The sequence below is a fragment of the Mesoplodon mirus genome (assembly GCF_964341445.2).
Source record: "Mesoplodon mirus genome assembly, chromosome: 9".
NCBI classification, from domain to species: domain Eukaryota; kingdom Metazoa; phylum Chordata; class Mammalia; order Artiodactyla; family Ziphiidae; genus Mesoplodon; species Mesoplodon mirus.
Window position 1 is genome coordinate 45,312,130 of NC_138985.1, and position 27,775 is coordinate 45,339,904.

The window sequence follows — 27,775 nt, forward strand, 5'->3', positions numbered from 1 at the left end:
ACTAATATTTATTAAGTATCTGGTATACGTCAGGTATTGTGGGAAGCTCTGTGTGTCCCGTACATCGTCTCATTTAACACAGCACAGAAAGGATTCATTCATTGATTCAGCAAGTACAATGATAAGTGCCTATTATGTGTCCATATTGCACTAGATGCTGGAGATAGAATGCTGAACACCATATAGCCCTACAGTCATGCTTGCAAGGAGTTTGTGGACTGGGGGGGGCAGAGGAACATTAATTCCATCCCTGGGGAGGAAGAGAGGGAAGTAGGGAGGGAAGAACAGAGCATAGGAGCCTCTGCTCTCCTGCCATCTCCATCACTCCTTAGCCCCAAGTATGTTTTCTGTTTGCAGGAGAGAGTGAGCAATTCTTGGGGTGTGGCAGGGGCCCATCAGACCTCAGAGATAGAGGTGGGGGAGTCTAGTTAAGTGCCCAAGGCTCTAAAGATGGTTACCTGAGTTCAAAGTCTGGCTTCCATAATGATTAGTAGCCTTAGACAAGTGACCCAACTTCTCCCTGCCCTAGTTTCCTCAAGTGAGAAATGGGATTAATCGTAGCTCCTGCTTTGAAGTTATAATAATTAGATTATGATTCATTTAAGGCATGTAATACAGTATGTTAACTTTAGCTATTACTAGTACCAGCTTTCCTGGGGATACTGTGATTGGAATCTGAAGGTTTTTCTTTTCCTTATACCAGCATGTGTCATTGTTGATTTCATTATACTTTATTGCCAATTACATTCCTGTTAAAGGTAGAACCAGTGCAAAAACAACTGTTTGGGGTATTGTATATTTTATATAATTCATACATATCAGTAATACAAAATCAAACATATAGTTGAAACTGTGAACTCTAGATTCCACATAAAAGTTTTAAGTTTCACCAATGATGGGAGATAAGGAATGGAAAGATCTGAATTACCCCTGATAATTTAGTCTAGCCCAGGCGTTGATTCTTTCTTTCTTTTTAGATGAATTTTTTAAATTGAAGTATAGTTGACTTACAATGTTGTGTCAATCTTTGCTGTACAGCAAAGTGACTCAGTTATACACATGTATACATTCTTTTTTATATTCTTTTCCATTATGGTTTATCATAGGATATTGAATATAGTTACCTGTGCCATACATTAGGACCCTGTTGTTTTTCAATTCTAAATGTAATAGGTTGCCTCTACCAACCCCAAACTCCCAGTCCATCCCTCTCCCTTCCCCCTCCCCATTGGCAACCACAAGTCTGTTCTCTATGTCTATGAGTCTGTGTCTCTTTTAGAGGTTCATTTGTGCCATATTTTAGATTTCACAATTTCTAGTCACATCCATGCTGCTGCAAATGGCATTATTTTGTTCTTTCTTATGGCCGAGTAATATTCCATTGTATACATGTACCACATCTTCTTTATCCATTCATCTGTCGATGGACCTTTAGGTTGTTTCATGTTTTGGCTATTGTGAATAGTGCTGCTCTGAACATAGGGGTGCATGTATCTTTTTGAATTATAGTTTTGTCTGGGTGTATTCCCAGGAGTGGGCTTGCTGGATCATATGGTAGTTCTATTTTTAGTTTTCTGAGGAACCTCCATATTGTTTTCTGTTGTGGCTGCACCAACTTACATTCCCACCAACAGGGTAGGAGGGTTCCCTTTTCTCTACATTGATTCTTAATGATATAAATATCTGAATGTACTGAAAATTTGTAAAATAGAGATGATACCATTAAGGAGAGCTGCTGTTTCTGGAATTAGACATTAAAGTGAGAATTCTGTAAAATATAAATATTCTGAATTGCAGCACCACACATCAGTGTGATGCGATGGGAGCTGCTTCTCTAGGAGCCAATATCTGCCTTCTCTTTTTAAAGAAAAGTGGTGTGATTATTCTTTCTTCATCTGTAAGAGGAGTATATCCCAAGAGTTCTTTTAGCATTCTCCATTCCAGATTTCTATGATTTTAGTACTCTAACTTGGGTAATTATTTGAATGATGAAAATATACTTTTCTAAAAGAACTTTTGAATACGTTAAAATTGGCATGCAGATAGAAATTTGAAGCTCTCATGTTCCACTGATACTTTTGAAACATAACTGGCATCGTTTTTACTGTCTTTCTTTCAGGGACCAATAATCTTCTGTAAATATCAACATCAGTCTTTGTGAGAGAGGAAGAGTTGACAGGATACAGATCACACCTTCACACTAGGCTACCAGCAGAAACTTCCAGTTTACCCCTTTGTCACCTGTGCTCCAAAGGTAAGCACTTGTAAGCTGCTATAGCCTTCAATTTAGATAAGCATTCAGAAAATAACAGATTGATGATGATAAAGATAATGACTTTTCATTATCTGTAATCTTTTACCTGGGAGAATTTAAAAGGATTTTTTAATGAGAAAAAAAAATCCATCCAGAAATTTAATTTCAGGAAAGTTTTTTTTTTTATCACAAATGGATGTTGAATTTTATCAAAAGCTCCTTATGCATCTGTTGAGATGATCACATGGTTTTTATTCTTCAGTTGGTCAATGTGGTGTATCATATTGATTGATTTGTGGATATTAAAAAATCCTTGCCTCCCTGGGATAAATCCCACTTGATTATGGCATATAATCCTTTTAATGTATTGTTGGTTCAGTTTGCTAATATTTTGCTGAGGATTTTTACATCTATGTTTATCAGTAATATTGGCTTGTCATTTTCTTTTTTGTGATACCTTTGTCTGGTTTTGGTGTCAGGGTAATGCTCGCTCATAGAATGAGTTCAGGAATGTTCCTTGCTCTGCAGTCTTTTGGAATAGTTTGAGAAGGCTAGGTGTTAACTCTGCTCTAAATGTTTGGTATAATTCACCTGTGAAGCCGTCTTGTCCTGGACTTTGGTTTGTTGGGAGTTTTTAAATTAGTGATTCAGTTTCATTACTGGTAGTTGGTCTGTTCCTATTTTCTATTTTTTCCTGGTGCAGTCTTGGATGATTGTACATTTCTAAGAATTTATCCATTTCTTCTCAGTTGTCCATTTTATTGGCATATAGTTGTTTGTAGTAGTTTCTTATGACCTTTTATATTTCTGTAGTGTCAGTTGGAACTTCTCCTTTTTCATTTCCAATTTTGTTGATTTGGGTCCGCTTCCTTTTTTTTTCTTGATGAGTCTGATTAAAGGTTATCAATTGTGTTTATCTTTTCAAAGAACAAGTTTTTAGTTTCATTGATTTTTTTCTCTTTTTTTTGTCTCTATTTCATTTATTTCTGCTCTGATCTTTATAATTTCTTTCCTTCTGCTAATGTTGGGTTTTGTTTTTTCTTCTTTCTTTAGATCGTTCAGGTGTATTGTTAGGTTGCTTATTTGAGATATTTCTTGTTTCCCAAGGTAAGCTTGTGTTTTTATAAACTTCCCTCTTAGAACTGCTTTTGCTGTGTCGCATAGGTTTTGGATTGTCATGCTTTTGTTTTTATTTTTCTCTAGGTATTTTTTCATTTCCTCTTTGATTTCTTCAGTGATCCATTCGTTCATTAGTGGCATATTGTTTAGCCTCCATGTGTTTGTATTTTTTGCAGTTTTTTTTCTTGTAGTTGACTTCTAATCTCATAGTGTTCTGTTCAGAAAAGATGCTTGATATAATTTCAATTCTCTTAAATTTTCCAAGGTTTGTTTTGTGGCCTAGCATGTGATCTATATTGGAGAATATTCCATGTGCATTTGAAAAGAATATGTATTCTGCTTTGGGATGGAATTTTCTCTATATATTAAGTGCATCTGGTCTAATGTGTCATTAGGGGCCAATGCTTCCTTATTGATTGTCTGCATGATCTGTATGTCGATGTAAGTGGGATGTTAAAGTCCAGTACTATTATTGTGTAACTGTTGATTTCTCCCTTTATGTCCATTAATATTTGCTTTATATATTTAGGTGCTCCTATGTTGGGTACATATGTATTTACAATTGTTGTATCTTCTTCTTAGATTGATCTTTTGATCATTATATAATGTCCTCCTGTGTCTCTTGTAACAATCTTTACTTTAAGGTCTGAAATAAGTATTGCTACCCAGACTTTCTTTTGATGTCCATTTGCATGGAGAACCTTTTTCCATCCCCTCACTTTCAGTCTGTATGTGTCTTTAGATCTGAAGTGGATCTCTTGTAGGCAGCATATATACGGGTCTTGTTTTTGTATCCATTCGGCCACTCTTTGTCTTTTGATTGGAGCATTTAGTCTATTTACATTTATGGTAATTATTGATATGTATGCCATTTTGTTAATTGTTTTGGGGTTGTTTCATAGGTATTTTTTGTTCCTTCTTTTGTTATCTTCTCTTGTGATTTGATGACTCTTTAGTTTTATGTTTTGATTTCTCTTTCTTTTTTGTGTATGTATCTATTATAGATTTTTGGTTTGTGATGAGGTTTAAAAAGCCATGAGGTTTTTATACAGCTATATATATATAATTGTTTTAAGTTGCTGATCTCTTACTTTCAGATACATTTTAGCAACCTTCCACTTGTACTCTCCTCCCCACACAATTTTTTGATATCATATTTTATATCTAATTGTTTTGTGTATCCCCTAACAGCTTATTGTGGATATAGATGATTTTACTACTTTTGTTTTTTTAACCTTCCTACCAGGTGTGTGAATGATTTCCTACCTTTACTGTATGTTTGCTTTTCTGGATGAGTTTTTTCATGCTGTAATGTTCATGTGTCTAGTTGTGGCCCTTTCTTTTTCACTTAGAGAAGTTTCTTTAACATTTCTTGTAAAGCTGGTTTGGTGGTGCTGAATTCTTTTAGCTTTTGCTTGTCTGTAAAACTTTTCATTTCTCTATCAAATCTGTATGAGAGCCTTGGTGGGCAGATTATTCTTGGTTGTAGGTTTTTCCCTTTCATCACTTTGAATATATCATGCCACTCCCTTCTGACCTGCAGAGTTTCTGCTGAAAAATCAGCTGATAGCCTTAAGGGAGTTCACTTGTGTGTTATTTGTTACTTTTCCCTTGCTGCTTTTAATATTCTCTCTTTATCTTTATTTTTTGTCATTTTTAACTACAGTGTGTCTTGGTGTGTTCCTCTTTGGGTTCATCCTGTATGGGACTCTCTGCATTTCCTAGACTTGGGTGACGGTTTCCTTTCTCAGGTTAGGGAAGTTTTCAGCTATTATGTCTTCAAATGTGTTCTCTGTTCCTTTTTCTCTCTCTTTTCCTTCTGGGACCTCTATAATGCAAATATTAGTGTGCTTGCTGTTTCCCAGAGGTCTTTTAAACTGTCCTCATTTCTTTTCATTCTTCTTTCTTTTTTCTGTTTAGCAGCAGTGATTTCCACTACTCTGTCTTCCAGCTCACTGATCTGCTCCTCTGTATCATTTAGTCTACTATTTTTTTCCTTCAAGTGTATTTTTCATTTCACTTTTTGTATTCTTCATCACTGTTTGTTCTTTATATTTTCTAACTCCATGTTAAAAACTTCTGACTTCTTGCTCTGCACATCCATTCTTCTCCTGAGTTCTTTGATCATCTTTACAATCACTACCCTGAACTCCTTCTTGGGTGGATTGCCTATCTCCACTTCACTTAGTTCTTCTTCTGGGATTTTATCTTGTTTCTTCCTCTGCAACATGTTCCCCTGTCCCCTCATTTTGCTTAAGTTGCTGTTTGTATTTTTATGTGTTTGGTAGGTTAGTTACATTTCTGGACCTTGGAGAAATGGCCTCCTGTAGGAAAAGTCCTATGCATCCCAGCAGCGTATTCCCCTCTTATCACCCAAGCTATATGCTCTAGGGGTTCCCCCTATGAGGGCTGCTTGCGTCCTTCTGTTGTGGAAGGCTGACACTGAGGGCAGTCTGGTAGGCTTGTGTGGCCCCCAGTCTGATTGGTTGCCAGGTCCTACCTTGTGCAGAGGCTGCTGGTTGGGGGGGTGGGGTCTGGGTCATGAGGCAGCTGACCACGGGATCCCAGGGGGCCCTGGGGCTAGTGCTGCCTCACTGGTGAATGGAGTCAGGGTCTAGAATACTTGGGATATTGCCCACCCACTGGCACATGAAGCCATGTCCTCGGGTTAGTGCCAGTCTACTGGCAGGCATAGCCAGGTCTTGGAGTCTGTTTGCAGGGCCCAGGGGTCTCAGAGCTGGTGTCATATAGCTGTTGGGGGGGTTGATTCCTGACACAGTTGGGTATGGGGTCCTGGGTGTCCCAAAGCTTGTGTTGGCCTGCTAGTGGGCAGGGCCAGGGCCCAGCTGGCCCCAGGGCAGGGTCTGGCCTGCTCTGGGCAGGCTGCAGGATTATGGTTTTCTTGTGTCTGGTATCCGCTGTGTGGTAGGTGAGGTTGCCCCAGAGGCTAGAGCAGGCTTCCTAAGGGCAGGGCCAGGGCCCAGGGGTTCTGGGCCTGGTGCCTGCCCATTGGTGGGTGGAATTGGGTCCTGGGCCATCTGGTGAACAAGGCCGTATCTGGAGGCAGCTGCAAGTTCAGGAGTTTTTAAAGCTGAGTGGGGCTGTGTCCCTATCCAGTTAGTTGCTTGGTCTGAAGTGTCCCAGCACTAGTGCCCACAGGTTGTTGGGTGGGTCCAGGTCTTGGAGCTAGAGGGAGGATTCCACCATAGTGCCTGCCAGCACCAGCATCCACGTGGTAGAAGGAGCTCCCAAGAATGGGTGTCATCTATGTGTATGATGTCCCCAGGGTGAGCCACAGTGGCCCCGCCACCTCTCCAGGAGACTCTCCAACCAGCAAGTAGGTCTGGCTCAGGATCCTATGAAATTTCTGCTTTTGCCCTGAATCCTGGGGTAGGTGAGGTTTTGTGTGTGCCCTTTAAGAGTGAAATCTCTGTTTCTCCCAGTCCTGTGGGACTCCCCATATTAAGCCCTGCTGGCCTTCAAAACTAAATATTCTGGGGGCTCATCTTCCTGGTGCAGGAATCCTGGGCTAGGGAGCCCAGGGGCTCAGAACTCTCACTCCTGTGGGAGAATCTCTGCAATATAATTATCCTCCAGTTTTCAGGTCGCCCACCGGGAGAATGGGATTGACTGTATCATGAGTCTGCCTCTCCTGCCCCTCTCATTGTAGTTCCTTCTTTATGTCTTTAGTTGTAGAAGATCTTTTCTGGTAGGTTCTGATATTTTTCACTGATGGTTGTTCTGAAAATAGTTGTGATTTTGGTGTGCTTGTGAGAGGAGGTAAGCTCAGGGTCTTTCAACTCTGCCATCTTGGCTGATCTCCCTCATAGCTTTTTATAATGAGATAATTTAAAATAGGTCTGGCACACAGTAGCCACTTCATAAATATTAGTTCTCTTTTTCTTTTCCTACATCAATACATTTTGAACTTGACACAAATGAAATGAAGACACAGCAGACATTTGGGGTGGTTCTGTTCTGCCTTGTCCCCACCATGGGGTGCTGGATTCCACTTAAGAGAGCTGATTTTGCCCGTCCATCTGTTCCCAATTCTGTGTTTACTGATGTGACATTGGTGGCTTAAAATAAGCATGGTGGTAATATTTACACCATGAAAACTGACTAATTTTACAAATCAGCACTGTTTTGTTGTTTGAGAGATGGTTGTTAAACATTTATCAGTACACCACTACTAATGTCTATCAATTTCTTCAAGACTAAATTTTATTATTATTCAGGGCCACATTAAGTGTCTCATCTCTTTGTCATGACTAGTAAATTTAACCAAGTTCTCATCAGTCGGGAAATAGAGAACCTCAACTGGATAAACACTATATTCTTAACTAACAAGTTAATTTCTCTGTGAGTTTTTTTTTGGGGGGGTGGTAAAAAAACAAACAAACATGAAATTGACCATCTTAACCATTTTTAATTGTACAGTTCAGTAGTGTTAAGTGTGACTTGTTATTTTTTGTCTTCTATAGCATGGTTTTATGTGGTGGAGGATGGGCATGATTATAAAATGTCTAAATGATTTTATTTCATTTGCAAGAAGGTGGTTAAATTCTGTTATGGTCAGGCTTATCACAATTAGTTTTCGGTTGGTTTACTTCTGGCTGGTCTTTCAGAAGCCCTTGAAACCGATTTCACATCAGGCTAGCTTTTAGGGACCTTGGTCATTGGGAATTCTGGACTTCCTTAGAACATTGAAGTCATGTGATACAGTTTTAATGACCGCCAGTTTTCCTGACTCTCAGTTCCAAATTCCGGATACCTGAGACAGGACTGGGATCCACCAAGCTTGGTTTCAGAAGACACAATTACATTGCTCCAGTGCTGGCTCCATGGCAATCATTTTGAATGATGTGCTGGCAGAGCTGCTCCTTCATGTAGAGAGATTCTGGGCAGTTAAAGCACCTAGTCTAGTACAGTGTGTTTTATATATCAAATGATGATAAGTGATGGCTTTAAAAAATATTTAATCAAGGTAGTTGGTATTGTAGTTAAGAATGTCCAGAATAGTATATATAGCATAGATAAAATTAACATAAAATTTCTGTAATCACAATGAGAGAGAAAGAAGAGAGTTAGTTAACATAATTCATTTGGGACTCCATCTGGTTAGAGTTTTAGTTATATAATTATAAAACTAATTTCTTGGATTTAAAACAGAGACCATTCTTTTTGATAGTTTCTGGTGTGATTTAAGCATTAACACATGTACACTCATATTGTTCAAATCAGAAAGGGGGTTTCAAATATTTTTAACCCCACTTCCCCACTTCAAGTGGACAAATTGTGATAAAAACAGTTGAGGTGAATAGTTTCCAGGCAAATAACAGTTTACAATGAAGTCTGGAGTCTAGGTCTTGAGTTGGCATTTCCCCAGAAGGTGATTATGGTATAGGACACAGCGTAGAATGTGGCACAGAGATTTGGACTGTGAGTCATTCCTACCTACTGTTTTTACATCATTGACAAGCTATGTGATCTTGGGAACATCATTTAAAACTTTCTGGGCCTAAGTTTCCCGTCCATAAAACAGGGAGAATAATATCTATTTGACAGAAATGTTTTGAAAATTAAGTTAAATAATGTATCCTTGTACTTAGTAAATAATACTTTTACTCAGTTTTCAGTTACAGGTTATCTTTTTCATGTATAACCAATCATTTACACATATCTAATGTCTACATATTACTTCATAACTCTTTTTTGGCACCAACAATCTGGCACATACTGTGTGGGGCGAATGGGATACCATGGCCCATCTAAAATGATCCCTGCCCTCAAGTAGCTAAATGCAAAGCTATTTGTTATTTAATTTGAGTAGCTATCACCAGTTTTTTCATATTATAAAGCCATGCCTAAAAAGCACTAGCCAAAACTCTAGAAACATGAGATGTTTGCACATGATTTTCATATTCAGTGGTCTGTAGGATATGCAGTCCTTATGGTAAAGTGTATAACAAATAGCCAGCTTGGAGGACAGCCTTTTCTGGAAGGGTATTTATGGAGAAGTGTTCTTTGCAACATTGAGTTTGGGTAGCAGTATCTTCACTTCTGACTATATGTGTTCTGTATAATACACTTGGAATTTAGCTCCTCAGAAAACAAGTTCATTTCTTTTTAAATATAGATTTATTATTTTTTTGACTACAAATACAGTGCATTGAAGTGGACACCACTACACTGTAATACACCACCAGGGCTCTCCTACAAGATTGAAAGACTTCTACGTCTAGCTGCTTGGTGTATCTCGAAGTGCTACAAACTGGGTGGCTTAAAACAACAGAAATTTGTTCTCTCATAGTTCTAGAGCCTAGAAGCTCAAAATCAAGGTGTTGGGAGGACCATAGTCTCTCCAGAGCCTCTACAGGAAAATCGTTCCTTGACTCTTCCAGCTTCTGGTAGCCCCAGGCATTTGATTTCTGTCTCTGTCTTCACGTAGTAGTCTCTTTTTTGTATTTTTGTGTTCACGTCCAAATTTTCCTACTCTTATAAAGACACCAGTCATATTGGATTAGGCCGCACCCAAATTCAGCTTGCCCTCATTTTAACTTGATTACATTTACAAAAACTTTCTAAATAAGATCACATTCATAGGGTCAGGACTTGAATGTGTCTTTGGGGGGCACAGTTCAATTCATAACATCCTGAATATTTACATTATTCTTATTAATAAGACATTACTATGGCACTTTAATAAACACTGACACATGTTTCAGGAAAATTCAGTTTTATGTAACCATAAGCTTCTTATTGAATAAATAGCCAAGGGAGAAGGCAGTGGACTTACTCCTGGCTTATAAAACAGCTCAGAAAGTAATAACCTTAATTAAACTGACTAAGCTGTAGAATGTAAGCAGAGTATGTTTTCTGTGTTCTAAGGACCAAGAACATATCTTGAGCTCTCTGCAATATTGCTTATCTTCGAGAGTATTAATCCAGTGATTTCTTATGAATATTTGGGGGCAACAGAAACAAAATAAGCAGATGGAACTATGTTAAATTAAAAAGCATCTTCACAGCAAAGGAAACCATTAGCACAATGAAAAGGAAACCTAGAAAATGGGAGAAAATACTTGCAAACCACATATCTGACATGAGGTTAATATCCCAAACATACCAGAAATGCATACAACTCATTAGCAAAGAAAAAACAATTAAAAACAGGGCAAAGTACCTAAATAAACATTTTTTTCCAAAGCATGTATCCAGTTGCCCAAGGTGCCGAACGTCACTAATCATCAGGAAATGCAAATCAGAAACGCAATGAGATGTCACCTCACACGTGTAAGGGTGGCTATTATCACAAAGACAAGAGATAACAAATGCTGGTGAGGATGTGGAAAAAAGGGAACCCTTATAGACTGTTGGTGGGAATGTAAATTGGTGCAGCCTCTATGGAGAACAATCTGGAAGTTTCTAAAGAAATTAAAAATAGAACCACCATCTGATCCAGCAATTCCACTTCTGGGTATATATCCCCCCAAAATGAAATTATCTCTTGAAGCTATATCTGTACTCCCATGTTCATAGCATTATTCACAAGAGCCCAGGTATGGAAACAACCTAAGTATCTGTTGATGAATGAATGGATCAAGAAAATGGGGTATATATACACAATGGAATATTAGCCTTGAAAGAGGAAGAAATCCTATCATTTGCAACAACAGTGGATGAAGCTGGAGGGCATTATGCTAAGTGAAATAAACCAGACAGAGAATGACAAATACTACATGATAGCACGTATATGTAGAATTCTAAAAGCAAAAATAGTCAAATTCATAGAAACAGAGAGTAGAAAAGTGTTTGCTGGAAGGTGGGGGGGGGATAGGAGGAGATTCATTAAGAGGTATAAACTTTCAGTTGTAAGATGAATAAGGTCTGAGTATCTAACGTATAACATGGTGATTATAGTTGATAACACTGTATCATATAACTGAAATTTGCTAAAAGAGTTGAACACCAACAACAAAAAATTGGGAAGTAAGTAAATGCCCTTATTGTGACTAAATGTTACAAGGTATATTCTAGAGCTATTTCATAGTGTGGTTCTTTAAACTATGGCATACAGAAACAAGTGTCAACATGAGTAGGCTACCACCGAAAATGGCATTTGGTATCATGGAGGATGAATTAAAAGCTACCACAGAACCAGCCACAGCAGAAGCTCCCCCTGTTAGGGTTACAGGACCCGCACAGCTCATCTCTCATCTCAGATAATGAGCCACTGTGACTCTGGGAGCTCTGCCTGGTGACAGCTGAGAGCAAAGGCCGTGACATCTGGCTTCCAGTGCTGCAATGTGATCTTTCTTCTCCTCTTTTTGCTTTTTTCTCCATAAAAATTGACAATGAAGACCTTTTTGAGGGGGGAAATGACATAAATCATTGCAAATGGAGATAAATCAGTTAACAGACAAGAGAAGCTGACCTGGAAACCAAGAGATAATATTGTGTGCAAAATAAAGTTCATACATTCCTGAAAAATAAAACTGTGTTTTTGTTTTATGTTCTGTTTTGTATTTTGTTTGATTTTATTAGGGCATATAATAGTATCCTCTGTATTTGGTGAAAATAAAAATTATTTTATAAACCTGAATTAGAGGCATAAAGGAAGAACTCCTAAGTCTGGAGTCTCGTAGGATAGATATAATGAAATGTACTGAACCTTGAAATAGGGAGCTAAGTAGAAATGATCGTTATGATATGATTATTTTGTCGTGGCATACAGTGGTCATTAATAGTGACAGAAAAGGCAAGACCTTGATTTTAATTGTGCCAGAAAGTTGTTTGTAAAACTTAGAACATCTTCTCATATGTCAAGAGAATATGAATATTCTAGACTAGGAGTTGATGCTGTGAATGAACAGCTTTGGATTCTAATTTAGTGTAAATTTTTTTTAATCAAGAAGAGACATTTTTAACAGAAATAACTGGCTCGTGGTACATAATTCAGGCTGCATTTTAATACCTCAAGTGTAAATGAATGAAAAACATATGAATTACATCTTCCTTCAAATATCCAAGTAAAAAACAAAAGGAGAAAATGTGCTTGACAAAATGATTGAGAGCATTTCAAGTTACAGACACACACATACACATACACACACACATTCACACACACATTCATTCTGGATGACTTAGCCATTCCACATGGATTTCATTCTATTTGTAGAGTTTGTTTCCTGTCCTTTATGTATTATAAAAATTGTCTTAATTTTAGAAGCAGTACAAACACCATTTTATGATATTTAAATAAACTCAAATGTCTTCTTGCATTCCATTTTGTCAATGCTATGCTAAAACTAAAAGGAATGGAAACAGCCTATTCCAAATATCAGGGGTTTTGGAGTGTTTTAATCGATACCTTATTTCTGTTAATAAGTCTACATTTTTTCATCTTCTTCAAACTCCACTTGTCTTAGATAGATGTATTTACGGTCCTTGTCTGATAATTCCACTCCAGCTTCAGATGGTTTTCTTATGTTATATCTGTGCTTGGAAACTTTTTTTTTCTTCATGTCTTTTTTGGTCTTCCAGTTTGAAAAGCATTCTGTATTCTAGTACTCAAACATGTCCTAAAACATTACTTCCTCCAATAAAGCATTTTAAAGCTATTTGGAAAAGAGCTGACATTTTTATGGGCAGAATCAAAAATCATTCAACTATGCAAGAGTTGGATTTGCCATAAGGAGAATCCTGGTTCATTTCCTTGATTCAAAACTCTTCATCCATAGTCTTGGAAGCTGTTAATCAATCTCTGAAGTAGTAACACCTTTCTAGTTTTTCAAGCATCATCTGAATGAACTCCTAGCCCCTGATGATGACAGGTTTGGGTTGAGAGCAGCATTGTGCCCAAGCCATATTAGAGACGTAGATCTGGAATCTAAGTGTGAGAATAGTGCCATATTATCATCTTTTGAAAGCTTGGCTATGAAGGAACAGAAAGTCCTTTTTGGAAAGTGGTTAAGGGAGTTGAATCATACACATATTTGTTATTAAGGTCACAGGCTACACAGAAATTTCTGGCATAGCCATCCTAGGTCAGTGTGCAGTAGTTGGGCACATTGTCTTTCTAAAACCCACAAACTCAAAAACAAACAGGAAAAACAGACAAACGGTGTAAATATTTATTTGATGTAAATATTATGTCCTAAGGGGAGGCAAATGTATTCCTATGTTCAAGTCATAGAGAGGTCTGCAAAGGCATTAGGAATCACTAATCACATATCCAAATTCTTATATATCGTTGCCCCTTGAACAACACAGGTTTGAACTGCATGGGTCCACTTATATGCAAGTTTTTTTCAACAGCAAATACCACCGTACTATAAGAGCCCAGTTGGTTGAATAAGCAGATGCAGAACTGGAGATACAAGGAACTAGGGACACAGAGGGACAACTATAAGTTATGTTTAGATTTTCGACTACATGCAGGGTCGGTGTCCCTAATGCCTGCGTTGTTCAATGGTTAATTGTGTGCATATTACCATGAGACATAAACTCTGGTCAGAACCTACAGGCAATGTTTTTCTACTTCTTTCTTCTGAAATAAGAATTTAAATTATTTAAATTCCTTCCTACATAAAGAAAAATATAAAGAATAAGCGTCCTCCCACAATAATTGGCTTAATTTAATTTCTGACAAAATGCCATTCCAAGTCTTACTTACTCTGCAGAATCTCAGGTGTTATTCTTATGACTAACATAGAAATATGTTAGCTTTTTCCTTAAAGAATTCGAGAGAAAATATTTTATTCAGGTAATAAGAATAAAAATGGAAGTTGAAGTACCAAGGCTAATGACATTTATTAGCTTGTCAAATTTCTTACTGACCACTCTTCATGTATTTGTAATTGATAAATACTGTGATCTTGAAACTGAGTAATAATAAGTTTTCAAGTCGTTAAGTTTAAGTACTGATGCTACTTGCTAGCTAGTGAATGATCTAAGCCTAGGAACCCAGTCTAGCCTTGCCAAAACTTTCCCAAATCCTGACTTTCATAGAACACAGTTGCCTGATGTAGAAAATGTGGATAAAAGTGAAATTATTTGCTTCATGATACTGTTGTGAGAATCAAGTAAAGAACGTTGGTGAAATAGTTTTGTAACATTTTAAAAGACAGTGTTAATGGTTACATTAAAAAACAAAATTCATCTGAGTACATTTTAAAGATCATACTAGCTTTATTCAGGGATTCATGAATCAGGCAGCATCCAATCTAGCAGGTACAAAGGAGCTCCAAAGAGCTATACAAGGCACGAGGTTTTATAGGCAGAGGGCGCAGGAAGAAGGAAGTTGTATTAGGCAGGAAGCAGCAGATTGATTATTGCAGGGTTTCTTTCCTTATAGGAGATGATGGGGGTCTATCAGTCTGATTAACTAACTGGTGGTAATCAGTAGAGTCCCGACTGGTTTAAGATTCCATGTCTGGGAGAATCAAAACTGTAATTAAGTCTCAGTTTTGTGATATAGAGCTTAGCATAAGTGACTTCTTTTGGGGGACTCATGTCTTGTTTTTAGGTTGTTTAGTGCCTATTAACAAAGGAATTAGGTTAATAATTATTTCAGGGTGATTAATATATTTCTGCACTATTTATCATTGCCCACATGTTATTTATACTGTATTAGATGAACATCATCCCTCTGCCTGTGGTCCCCACTGTTCTCAGCACAGGAGCTGGTCTCCTCTGTCTAAGTCAGCCTCACCTTCCTCTACACCCTGCCCAGTCTGCTGCTGCTGTGATCCCTCAAACCCACCGACCCCCAGGGCTCCTCTCCCTCTGTGGAGAATGGAGAGAAACTCTATTCCCTTCTCATGAGCAGCTTTCTCTAAGAGGGAATCCCACAGCAGGACTGGGGAGCCTCAGCTGCACAGTCCACTCCTAGCTAGGGTGAACGAGAACTCCTGGCAAGGAAGAAAGGAAGGATTATTAGGGGGGGTGCAGGTGGTAAATGGCTTCCATTATGCCTGGACTGTTGCTTTCTCTGATTTATGACTCTACTCTGAAAGACCTCATCTTTCCATCTGTATGGCCAGATGGTTTTTGTTTCATTTTGATTTTAATTTAATCCTTGTTGTCTCTTTCTTCTGTTGTACCCCGTCAGCCAGACACACCCAAAGATAGCACACTCGTTAATAATAATCATCAAAATCACAAAGAGAGCTTAATTGTTACAATTAAGAATTACAGCATGTGTATAATCTCCCCTAAACTAATTGCATTTAAAACAAAGCAGTTATTTAAATGATTGAATTATTAATGGATTATTAATCAAGTATTGATTTATTTATTATTTAATAATAAAATTATTTATTATTAAGTATTGGTTTATTAACTAAAAATGGTTTAGTGATGGATGTTAACTTACTGTGATAATCATTTTATAATTTATACGTATATCAAATCATTATATTGTACCCTCGAATACAGTGTTATATGTCAATCATATCTCAATAAAACTTGAAAAAATAAGGCAATTATTTCTACCTCTAAAGGCCTTTATTCTTGAAAACGTTCAAAATGCAATTGACAGTAAAGTGAACACATTAGATATAGTTTGTGTGGACTACTCAAGTATTTTGCTCTTGGAGAAAAACACAACATGTGTTTTATGTTTAAGAAAAAACAGTAGTAATTACTTTTAAGCTGTTCTTAAGTAATATTTATCCAAATAGTCATGCCCTCAAGAGAGACTTTTGACTCTATTTCTCCTTACCATAATTTTTCTTTTACTGCTTATTACAGGTCAATAGAGGTAATCTGGCTAAAAGAGAAAATCTCAATGTTCATTTGGTAATTGTGGGCATGTTTGGGATGTGTTTGCAAAGGCATTTGTTAAAAGATAGTTTTAGAATTATTTATTTTAATTATTTCTAAGAAGGTAGCTTTGAGCAAAGAACTGTGACTATGTATTTCTGTTCCAAACATAGCAAATTGCTGATATTGAATGTAAAATTTCCAGTCCATAGGCCACTATTACCATGACTCTTTTTCCCATACAAGTAAATTATATTTGAAAGTAATCAATTATTTTAATCCTCATTTTAATAAGCCACATTCATTGATAACAAAATCTCATCCATCCATTTATTCATTTCTTCAAAACTACTTGTTAAGCCCCTACTACAGGTAAGGTACTGGGGCTATAATGGTGAAGAAGAAGTTGTCTGTGACTGCAAGGAGACAGCCTGGTAAAAAGGACAGTCAGTAGTGTGATACTTGCTCCATGCAGGCTGGCACGAGCACTGTGAGATCCCATAGAAGGGGCCTAACCCCATCTGGGCAGGAGGGTACACAGCGGTAGGGAAGTTGGAGAATTTGATCTCCAACTCATGATGAGTGGGAGTCAATCAGGCTAACTGAAGGAGTGGGTAAGACGTCAGTTTGTTTCAGAGAAAACAAGGTAGAGGGGAAGGTGGTAGAGTTCATTGGGAGATCTGCGTTTTTTATTGTGTCTAGAATTGAGTGTGTGTTTGTTGGGGGCTGGACAAAAGAGGGTCCAGAAGAGGGGAGTGGAAAGATTGAGGTGAGACTAAATTGTGAGTAGAGGCTTAATCCTGAAAAGTCTTACAAAGGCATGCTAAAGAATTTGAACCGCTGAGTACAGTGGTGGGGAGTCACTGCAGAGTGTCAAGCCCGGAAGAGAAAAAATTATACTTGTTATTTAGAAATAGGACTCATTTTCAATGTAGACAATGGGCGTTTTGCCCATGAGTGTGTACTAGCTATCACAAGATATGCAAAATGTAAAGTAAAATGTATTCAACCAAGTTGTGATTTTCCATAGATTACATTATTTTAACATTTAGACTATAGACCAGTTGTTCTTAACGTAAGTAACAACTAATTTTCTAAAGAACTGAAATAATTTAGGTTGAGCATTTATAAAAACTGAAATTCATCTCTCACTCCTTTCCTACTGCCTAGGCAAATGTATCAGTTTTAGACAGTAAATTCTTGGGCGGACATGTTTTTATTAAAACACTTAAGCAATTTTTTTTTCTCCCTTTGGCTATTCAGTAATGGATAATTTAGGTTTTTATAACTCGAGTCAATTTGTCTTCCTTTAAAATAAATATGCTATCACATATTTAGTGAGATATTGTGAACAAGGCCCCGTGAGTTTCTGGGAGACACAGTAATGTCTGACATGGTTTCATCCCACAAATCTCTTAACTTATAGTAATTGGAGAAAGGAGACATACATGTAGAAAAAATCCATGATAATACAGGATAATACATGACAGATATCAGGTAAGTGGAACTGATATTAAGAGTGATTAAAGTTTAGGGAAGGAAGTGACACTTTGAACACGATGCAAGAGAAACTGGGTTCCTTATCTTTTGTGCAATAAATATTTATGGAGAACATTTTCTAATCTTGGCATTCAGCTATACAGTGTCCCTGTTTTCATGGAGCTTGCTTTCTTTGAGGGAGATAGGCATGGTAAAAATAAATATTTAAGGTAACTTGAGATAATAACAGATTTCATTAAGAATATGAAATGGGAGGCAGACTAACTGAGGAATCTGGGTACTATCTAATCAGAGGTACTTCTCTGAGGAGGAGACATTTAAGTTGAGACTGGATGACAAGAAGAAGTCAGCAATGATCTATGGAGAGAGAATTCCAAGTAGAGGAACCAGCCAGTCTGAGACAGGAACACATTTAGAGTGTTCAAAGTTCAGAAAGAAGGTCAGGGTGGCTGGAGGGATTGCACTGGGCAAGGAGAGAAAGGTAGAAAATAAAGTGAAATGTGTCTAGATCAGGAAGGGCAATGGAAGTCAAGGGGGAAAGGTTTGTATTTGTTATATATGACATGGAAAGCCATTTCAGGGTTTAATGTAGGGTAGTGAAATAATGTGTTTATCTATTAAAAAGATAATTTGGCTGCTGAGCAGAGAAAGGGAGGGAAATCAGCTGTATCAAGTGCTATTGAGAATACAAGGAGGTCAAAGAAGTGACCATTGCTCTTGGCAATATGGAAATCATCATGACCTTGACAAGAGTCACTTGAGTGGAGCAGTGGCAAGTGAACTCCCAACAGCAGTTGGTTGAGGAGAAAATACAAGAAGAGAAAGTGGAATCCATGAAACACATATTTGTGACAGTGATTAAATGCCTTAAAAATATTCTGCTAAAATAGTATCACCTTCTGCTTAAAAACTTTGCACAATGTAGCACACCCCACCCAAAAAAAGTATTTTAAAACAATATTTTTGTTGTTGTTGTTGGGCTAAAGTGCTTTGCATTATTATTGTCTCACTCATTTCAACAACACTGTGAGGGTGTGTGTGTTAGGGGGAAATTATCATATCTAATTAACTTTAACATCATAGTAGCACATTTGCTGCAGAAACACTTGGTTATATAAACTTTAAAAACATTTTATTGGAGTATAGTTGCTTTACAATGTTATGTTAGTTTCAGGTGTACAGCCAAGTGAATCAGTTATACATATACATATATCCACCCTTTTTCAGGTTCTTTTCCCATATACATCATTACAGAGTACTGAGTAGAGTTCCCTGTGCTATACAGGAGGTCCTTATTAATTATCTATTTTATATATAGTAGTAGTGTGTATATGTCAATTCCAGTCTTCCAATTTATCCCTCCCTCCTTCCCCCCTTGTACCCATAATTTGTTTTATACATCTGTGACTCTGTTTCTGTTTTGTAAATAAGTTCATTTGTACCATTTTTTTAGATTCCACATATAACCAAGATCATATGATATTTGTCTTTCTGTCTGACTTACTTGACTGAGTATGACAATATCTAGGTCCATCCATGTTGCTGCAAATGGCATTATTTTGTTCTTTTTTATGGCCGAGTAATATTCCATTGTATATATGTACCACATCTTCTTTGTCCATTCCTCTGTCAGTGGACATTTAGGTTGGTCAATGTCCTGGCTATTGTAAATAGTGCTGCAATGAACGTTGGGGTACATATATCTTTTTGAACTATGGTTTTCTCCAGATATATGCCCAGGAGTGGGATTGCTGGATTATATGGTAGCTCTAGTTTTAGTTTCTTAAGGAACCTCCATACTTGTCTCCATAGTGGCTGTACCAGTTTACATTTGCAACAACAGTGTAGGAGGGTTCCCTTTTCTCCATACCCTCTCCAGCATTTGTTATTTGTAGACTTTTTAAAAAATTAATTAATTTATTTAAATTTTTGGCCGTGTTGGGTCTTCGTTTCTGTGTGAGGGCTTTCTCTAGTTTCAGCGAGCGGGGGCCACTCTTCATTGCGGTGCGCAGGCCTCTCACTGTCGCGGCCTCTCTCGTTACGGAACACAGGCTCCAGACACACAGGCTCAGTAGTTGTGGCTCATGGGCCCAGTCGCTCCGCGGCATGTGGGATCTTCCCATACCAGGGCTCGAACCCATGTCCCCTGCATTGGCAGGCAGATTCTCAACCACTGTGCCACCAGGGAAGCCCCCATGTAGACTTTTTAATGATGGCCATTCTGACCTGTGTGAGGTGATACCTCATTGTAGTTTTGATTTGCATTTCTCTGATAATTAGTGATGTTGAGCATCTTTTCATGTGCTTTTTGGCCATCTATGTCTTCTTTGGAGAAATGTCTATTTAGATCTTCCACCCATTTTTTGATGGGGTTGTTTTTTGATATTGAGCTGCATGAGCTGCTTGTATATTTTGGAGATTAATCCCTTGTTGGTTGCTTCATTAGCAGATATTTTCTCCCATTCTGAGGGTTGTCTTTTCATTTTGTTTATGGTTTCCCTTGCTGTGCAAAACCTTTTAAGTTTAATCATGTCACATTTGTTTATTTTTGGTTTTATTTCCATTACTCTAAGAGGTGGATCAAAGAAGGTCTTGCTGTGATTTATGTTAGAGAGTGTTCTGACTATATTTTCCTCTAAGAGTTTTATAGTATCTGGTCTTACATTTAGGTCTTTAATCCATTTTTAGTTTATTTTTGTGTACAGTGTTAGAGAGTGTTCTAATTTCATTCTTCTACATGTAGCTGTCCAGTTTTCAGAGTACCAGTTATGGAAGAGACTGTCTTTTCTCCATTTTATATTCTTGCCTGCTTTGTTATAGATTAGGTGCCCACAGGTGCATGGGTTTATATCTGGACTTTGTGTCCTGTTTCATTGATCCATGTTTCTGTTTTTGTGCCAGTCCCTTACTGTTTTGATTACTGTAGCTTTGTAGTATAGTTCGAAGTCAGGGAGACTGATTTCTCCAGCTCTGTTTTTCTTTCTTATGATTGCTTTGGGTATTTGGGGTCTTTTGTGTTTCCATACAATAAAACAATATTTTTTAAAGTCAAAAGGAACTTTAGAGATGATCTAGCCCAATGCTTCCATTTTACAGCTGGCTGAGATGAAGTCTGGGGAATTTAACTAGTAGAAGAACCAGAGCCAGATGCCTAACTTAGAGTTTTCTGTTCTTTTTACTATTACACTTTACACATATTCACTAATTTAATACTCATAATTAACCTTTGAAGAAAGTTTTATTAAAATATCATTTTACAGCTGAGAAAACTAAGGCACAGAATATTGAAGTATCTTGGCCAAGGTCATACATCTAGTAAGTTCTACAGAGCCAGAATTCGAAACCCAGGTACCAGATTCAAGAGGCCACGTTCTTAACAATTATGCTATTATATTTATTATTCCATATAATTCCAATCCTTAAGACTCTATTTAAAATGAATATCTGCATACTTTACTGTTAACATTTCTGTGGTCTCATAACATACCTAATTCCATTTAACCCCAGTGCATCCCATCATTACTTTCTGTAGAAAATACTGTTTATGTTTAAAGTTCTGCTTGAGTATTCTTTTTTAAAGTATTCTTAAAATTTTTATTTTATATTGGAGTATATTTGATTTACAGTGTTGTGTTAGTTTCAGGTGTACAGCAAAGTGATTCAGTATTGCTTGAGTATTCTTAATTTTCATTCTTTTTTGTGGTGGTAAAAGTTGATACCATGTTGGCATGTTCATATTGCTCATTGAAACAAGCTTTCTATGAAATTTGTTTGTCATTGACTGACCAGTGTAATAAACCTGTATGTGAAGAGAGTAAGGTAAGAAATCATTGCTCGTGGCTGTGCTTGCCAATCTCCAAACTTTACCTTTGTCATTATTCATTAAATTGCCTCTTTCCAACATGTAAATTTTAAAAGGAATAAGATCATCCCTTTTTTCAGAGCATCTGCCACATGGTTCTAGGCAATAGGGATTTAACATTTTTCCTAAGAATAAAAATATATAAATGGGATTTTCTCTTTTTTCAACCTCTTAAATAAAAACAGTGAAATTTCAGGAAACAATATTACTTCTCTCATGTCCCTTGCTTTTGTAAGATCTGAACTTCACAATTCAACTGGATTTTCATTGAAATTCACCATGCTCCCCTCCACAGCTGTGGTCTCAAAATACCATTTCTGCATTTATTTTCGCCCGTGGAATTGCTGCTCAGAGAAACCACAGAGTCAATCAGACTCAGAATGGCCCAAATCCTTCCTGCTTTGGAGTTTTCCATCTTCAGATCAAAGCATTTCATGCCCGTCAGCAACTTTTTTTAAAATGCATTTGCTCCTCGTATGCATAACTTCCATTTATAGACTCTCCTTGGCTGACTTCTCTGATGAAGTTGTCTGCTTGCCAGGAGAGGAACACTAATGCAGAAGTAACAAAGGGGCCTTCAGGTCCTCTTTGTCAATGACCTGTTTCAGATAATGGCCAACTTCAGTTGTGGACAAACCATCATTCTTTGCATGAGAGGCAGAGAAACTGGTTTTCAGTGTGTGCAAGCTGTGAAGATAATGAGGACAAACATAAACTGCTTAAATGAGAAGATCATTTAGGAGGGGAATTAAAGACAGAATAGAAGTGATTAATGGAATCTGTCAAAGTAGTGTCATGTCTTTAATACTGGATTTAAGAGTTTTGTTTATTTTAGCTTCAGCTTGCATATGTGCAGTGGGGTTGAAAAAAATATAGAAATGTTTTTTTCTCTTACCTTCTTTTTGTTAAAAAATCTGAGTTTATTTGAATAGCCTCAAGTTGCCTTCTTTTAATGAGAGGAAAAACAATACATGCAAAATAATAGATTTGGAAAAGAACAACCCAAAATCCCAAGGGCAGTAATCTTTTGGAAAAAGTTAATATTCGTGATTTATGGGAAAGTGATGAAAGCCAGCACACCACTTTTCTATGATCCAAGTCTTCAGCTTTTTGCCCACAGCCAAACCAGGCCTTATAATAAAATCATTATTACCTTAAAGAGGGGGGGAAGCAGCAAACACATATTATTGAGCCTTTATAACCTTACCAGTAATAAACCTAGGGTTTATATTTATGTATACCTTAAGCTCATGCTAAGTCTTCATGTAAAACTTCCAGCTATTTTTGAAAGCAGTTTTTTTTTCTTTGTATGTTTCATCAAATCATAGTATTGCTGTACTATAAAAACAGAGTTGGATGAAATTTGGCCTAAATAGCCTTCTTTCATTTCTGTATTTGTCCTAAATCAATACATCAAGGTCCAAATTCAACTTGCTGATTTATTTATAGAATGTTCATTCTATACCACATAGAATTTATAACTATAGAAAATGTAGAAATAATTCTTTGCTTTTTTCAGGGGTTCCCATTCTAAGAGTGCTAGGTTAAACAGATCTAGACCATTCTTCTGTTCATTTTCATGTTTCCTTTCTTCTCTTAGGAGGAGAGTGATAGTTTCTGAAATGGTGAGCAAATCTGGACATCTACATTTCATCTTGACTTTTTTGGGGGGAGAACTTTATGAAAGAGGAAGGAATGAAGTGACTGGATGGGAAAGTAGGACTTGGCTTGGAAGTGTGGTGACTCAGTTGATAGTGAAAAAGAGGGTCCCTCTCAATTTCATATACAGTTCTTCCAGGAAAAGATTCCTTGGATTTGTTTTTTATCTTGTCTGGCATGGAAAAGAAAAAGAATAGGGTACTCATAGGACCACTTTTACAACATGCAATGTTCTCATAGAGGTACATTTTTTGTTTGTTTGACGGACTTATAAGTCTATAAAAGGGCATGAACCTTAAGTCCATATATAAGAGCTTAAGGATTCATCTCAGCAACAGGTAAGAAAGATGTGCAGTGTGTAGAATGTCGTATGAGAGTGACCTCAACTAATTGCTGATTAGCTGAAAACGTGAAGAAATTTTCAGCAATTAGTGGAGAGATCAATAGAAAACATCTATATTTAATTAGCCATATGGTTGTTTTACTGGAATTGAAACTGCATGTCTCTTCCAGTGTGTCTGGCTTTTTGGACTTCACAAGTTCTGTCTATGTACATACATATACTTCATTTGTTGTGGTTCTTCAGAAAAGTGAGCAGAACTGGGATCATATTCAGATCATATTCAAATCATATTTAACTGTGTTGCTGGAAAAGTAATTGAACTATAGCAGAGGTATTTCCATCCTTTAAGTAGTAGGAAGTCTGGAAACTATTGCTTTCAAGTGTACAAAGTACACTGTTTAAATTCCTTTACATATTATAGGTAGTTGTTAGAAAGAGATGATTTCAAGAACGGTGGCAAGTTCAAGCTCAGTAGTCACGTTCTGTAAAGTTGACTTTCAACTTAATCAAAAGTTTAAGGAATCTCTGACATAATGTACATCCTTTTCCCATGTCCAACAGAGGAAGCCAGGGCCACAATCACTATTTAATGCAAGTTACCTCTTGAAGCCTTATAACGAAGACTTTATTTTTCTATTTATGGTATATTAGTCCTGTCTCCTCCAAAAGGCTCCTTGGAAATGGAAGAGAAGTTATGGTTCTTTCTAAACCTAGTCATCAGCCTTGTCTGTGATTAAAATACCACCCAGCTACCCCTTCCCTCTGACAGCTCTGCGAGTAGGTCTCTGGCAGAGAGATCCATTGTAGACTGGCTTTGTCTGGATTACAGAAGCAGAGATGCCCTATCCGTATAATTAGTTAGGTGGTCCTTCATTTCAATTATTTTATCCCTGTTCTTGTTATTTTATCCTTTTACTACTAGAAAAGTTACCAGTCACATATGTAGTGGTCCTTACCATTTCAGGAGGTTACTGTGAAGTGACATCTCTCAGGCAAGAAAGCCTAAATACCACAACTCTTAGATCTCATTAGTCACTTTTATATAGCAAAATAATTGATACCTTCTCTATCAAATCAATAATGTTCAGTCAGGCAATTTTTTTTCAGGATGAGGATGAAATCTTTTTCAGAATGAAGGTGAAGTCTTATAATTCAAAATAGCAGTGAGGCTCATGAGAATTTTCCAGAAACTCACTGTTGAGTCTTAGACGGCTATTCGAACTTCCTGTCTTTGATTAGACCAAGAACTCTTTTTTTTTTTTTTTTTTTTTTTTTTTTGCTGTACGCGGGCCTCTCACTGCTGTGGCCTCTCCCGTTGCGGAGCACAGGCTCCGGACACACAGGCTCCGCGGCCATGGCTCGCGGGCCCAGCCGCTCCGCGGCATGTGGGATCTTCCGGGATCGGGGCACGAACCCGTGTCCCCTGCATCGGCAGGCGGACTCTCAACCACTGCGCCACCAGGGAAGCCCAGACCAAGAACTCTTGATGCCTTTTTTTCTAGCTTCTTCAAGAGCTGTAATTAATCACAGAATTTTGGTATTGATCTTTCCACCAAGGCCATGATACTCTTTGAATGAATGACGATTATTTCTTTGTGTTAAGTCTCTCTGCCCCAAGACTATCAAAAGTTCATAGTTGTGTTTCTCCACATTCTTCAAAGCTTTCTCTTTCAACTTTTGCCTAAAAACAACATAACAGAACAAGATTCATTATCTGGGTCTATGTGTTAATCTGCATTCTAATGCCTGGTGATTATAGCACTTAAACCTGTTAATCAAAGCACAGGGTTTTGGAGAAAGTATATTTGAAAGTTGTGTCTGTAAGAAGGGTAGAAAAGTCTATGTCTTGATCAGAGCATTAGGACCAGGTAGTCATCAATCCACATAGATTTGGGGGACTAGCGTTAGGCCTCCACAGAGCAGTGGAGTTTACAAAATGAGCAAAAAGAGCCAAAAGATCAGAAAATAGTATTAGATGTCTGTTTCATTGTTCTGGAACTCTATTCCTAGATTATTGAAGAGTCAAAGGTGTTTTCACCTCTTCTTGTACTGATATCTAGAATTTCCCAGCTAGTGTGGCCGGACTTACCTGATGAAGACTCAGCATTTTACATCTGGCTTTTAGTTAAACTCCTTTGTGTAACCTGACTCTCTATCCTCCCATTTTATCTTCTTGAAATGGAAAACAGCCAAAACTCCCCTCTCCTGCTCTACATCTCTGTCTTTGCGTGGCAACAAATCATCACACTTATTGCTCCTTCCATGCTTTTATTTTTTTAATGTTCTCCAGCTTCCCTTAACCAACCCCCAGTGCCATTCTTCCGTTCCCTTTCTCCCTCCTTCCTCATCTCTCCGGTCTACCTGCTCTGCTCTCACAGTTCTAAACGCCCTTTAGAAGGGCTTCCTCACACTCCATGCCTAGCCTAGTCTTCATCAGTTGGTAGAGTGATTCCCTGCTTCCCAAAGACTCAATGTAGAGGAGTATTTGATAGAAGAGAAAGGGAAATATAATCAAGCAACTTTTAGGAATTTTTGAGCTTTTGGAAAAAGTTCAAAAGAAAGTTGCAAAGCCTATGGGAAAGGTTTAGAGGAAATAAGATAGGCTTATTGAGATACAGCTGATGGGAGCTAAAGACTGTCATACAGTGAGTTAGAGTGCCTGGAAGCAATAACTATAGACTAGTTCCTAAAATAATGATGTGTGGGAAAATACATGGTCTAATTGTCATAAATTCTGTGTCATTATGATAAAAATGTTCTGGTGAATAGGAAGACAGGTAAAACCAGATCCAAATTTAAAATGACTCACGCATACCTGAAGATAAATGGATGGAAGGACAAGCAGAATAAATCCTCTACAGGAGTTGATGTCCATGGCATTTTAATATCACTAATGTGGACAATTACCTCAGTACCTCATTAATTTGATTTTGCAAGTATTTCTAGGTCCATGTTGCTCACCTGACCATGTGGATTATTCTCATTCATTATTTTTGTTGTTCATTCTGTTATGTGCCAGGTGGTGGGGTGATAAGGATGGTTCTAAAACTAATTGAATACATCCCTGTACCAGGCTCCATACCAGTTGTTCTATCTTTGATAATGTAATTAATCCTGACAACTATCCTGAGAGATGAGTTTTATTACCCCCATTTTACAAAGGATAAAACTGAGGTTCAGGGTGGTTAAATAACAAGGTCACATGCTAATAAATATTAAAACCTGGACTTCAATTCAGGCCTGCCTGACTTCATTGATCAGGCATTTCACCAGCTGTTTACATTTACAGCTCTAAGTCCATTACCGAAAACCATGGTGTCCTGCCAAGAGATTTGGGGGTTTTTAACACAAATTCCAGGAAGCCTCAGGGAGATATTATATAAAAGGAAGGGAGTTGTAATTTTCAGGTCAAAGGATGTAACAGGGTCAACAGATCATGGAATATTCACTCACTTATCTAAGCTGACCCTTTTAAATGAGATGAGGGGGCTTATCAGGGTCATCTTTCTTAGACCCTGGTATAGAACAGTGACACTTGTTTAACTTACCTATTTAAAGATCAGTGTTTTTCATTTATTTATTTAATAAATAGTTATAAAGAGCCTATGATATACAGGGCAACCTGAAAGGCAATGGGAATATAAAATAAATAAGAAATGATCTCGGACCTCAGGGTCTTTTTAGTCTCAGGCAAGAAGTAATGATGCAAATAAATTTTATCAAACTTAAGAAACCATCGATTTTAAGATGCACTATTTTGCCTACCACCAAGGAAAAAGATGTCAAATTAACTCTGACATACCCTCAATTGTAAAATCTGAATATAGTTATTAGAATCAATTAAATATTGTGAGTGCCCTGCTACGTGTACATGCACTTGCAATGATGGTATTAGGGCTGGGATGAAGATGGGGAAAGAGGAGAGTCAGAAAAATCTTTCCAAGCAAAGTGACTTTAAAAAAAATTTTTTTTAATTGAAGTATAGTTGATTTGCAATGTTGTGTTAATGCCTACTGTAGAGCAAAGTGACTCAGTTATACATACATGTACATTCTTTTTTAACATCTTTATTGGAGTATAATTGCTTTACAATGGTGTGTTAGTTTCTGCTTTATAACAAAGTGAATCAGCTATACATATACATATATCGCTATTTCTCCTCCCTCTTGCGTCTCCCTCCCACCCTCCCTATCCCACCCCTCTAGGTGGTCACAAAGGACTGAGTTAATCTCCTTGTGCTATGCGGCTGCTTCCCACTAGCTATCTATTT

At 37.5% G+C, this 27,775-nt stretch overlaps 1 long non-coding RNA gene across 1 annotated transcript in view; it reads left to right on the top strand.

The window, feature by feature from the left end:
• Positions 1-27,775, top strand: part of LOC309810845 — a 244,919-nt gene that overhangs the window by 104,509 nt on the left and 112,635 nt on the right. The window contains exon 3 of the long non-coding RNA XR_014295062.1: positions 2,120-2,254. This is a non-coding gene — a long non-coding RNA (uncharacterized lncRNA). The remainder of the gene's footprint in view (positions 1-2,119; positions 2,255-27,775) is intronic.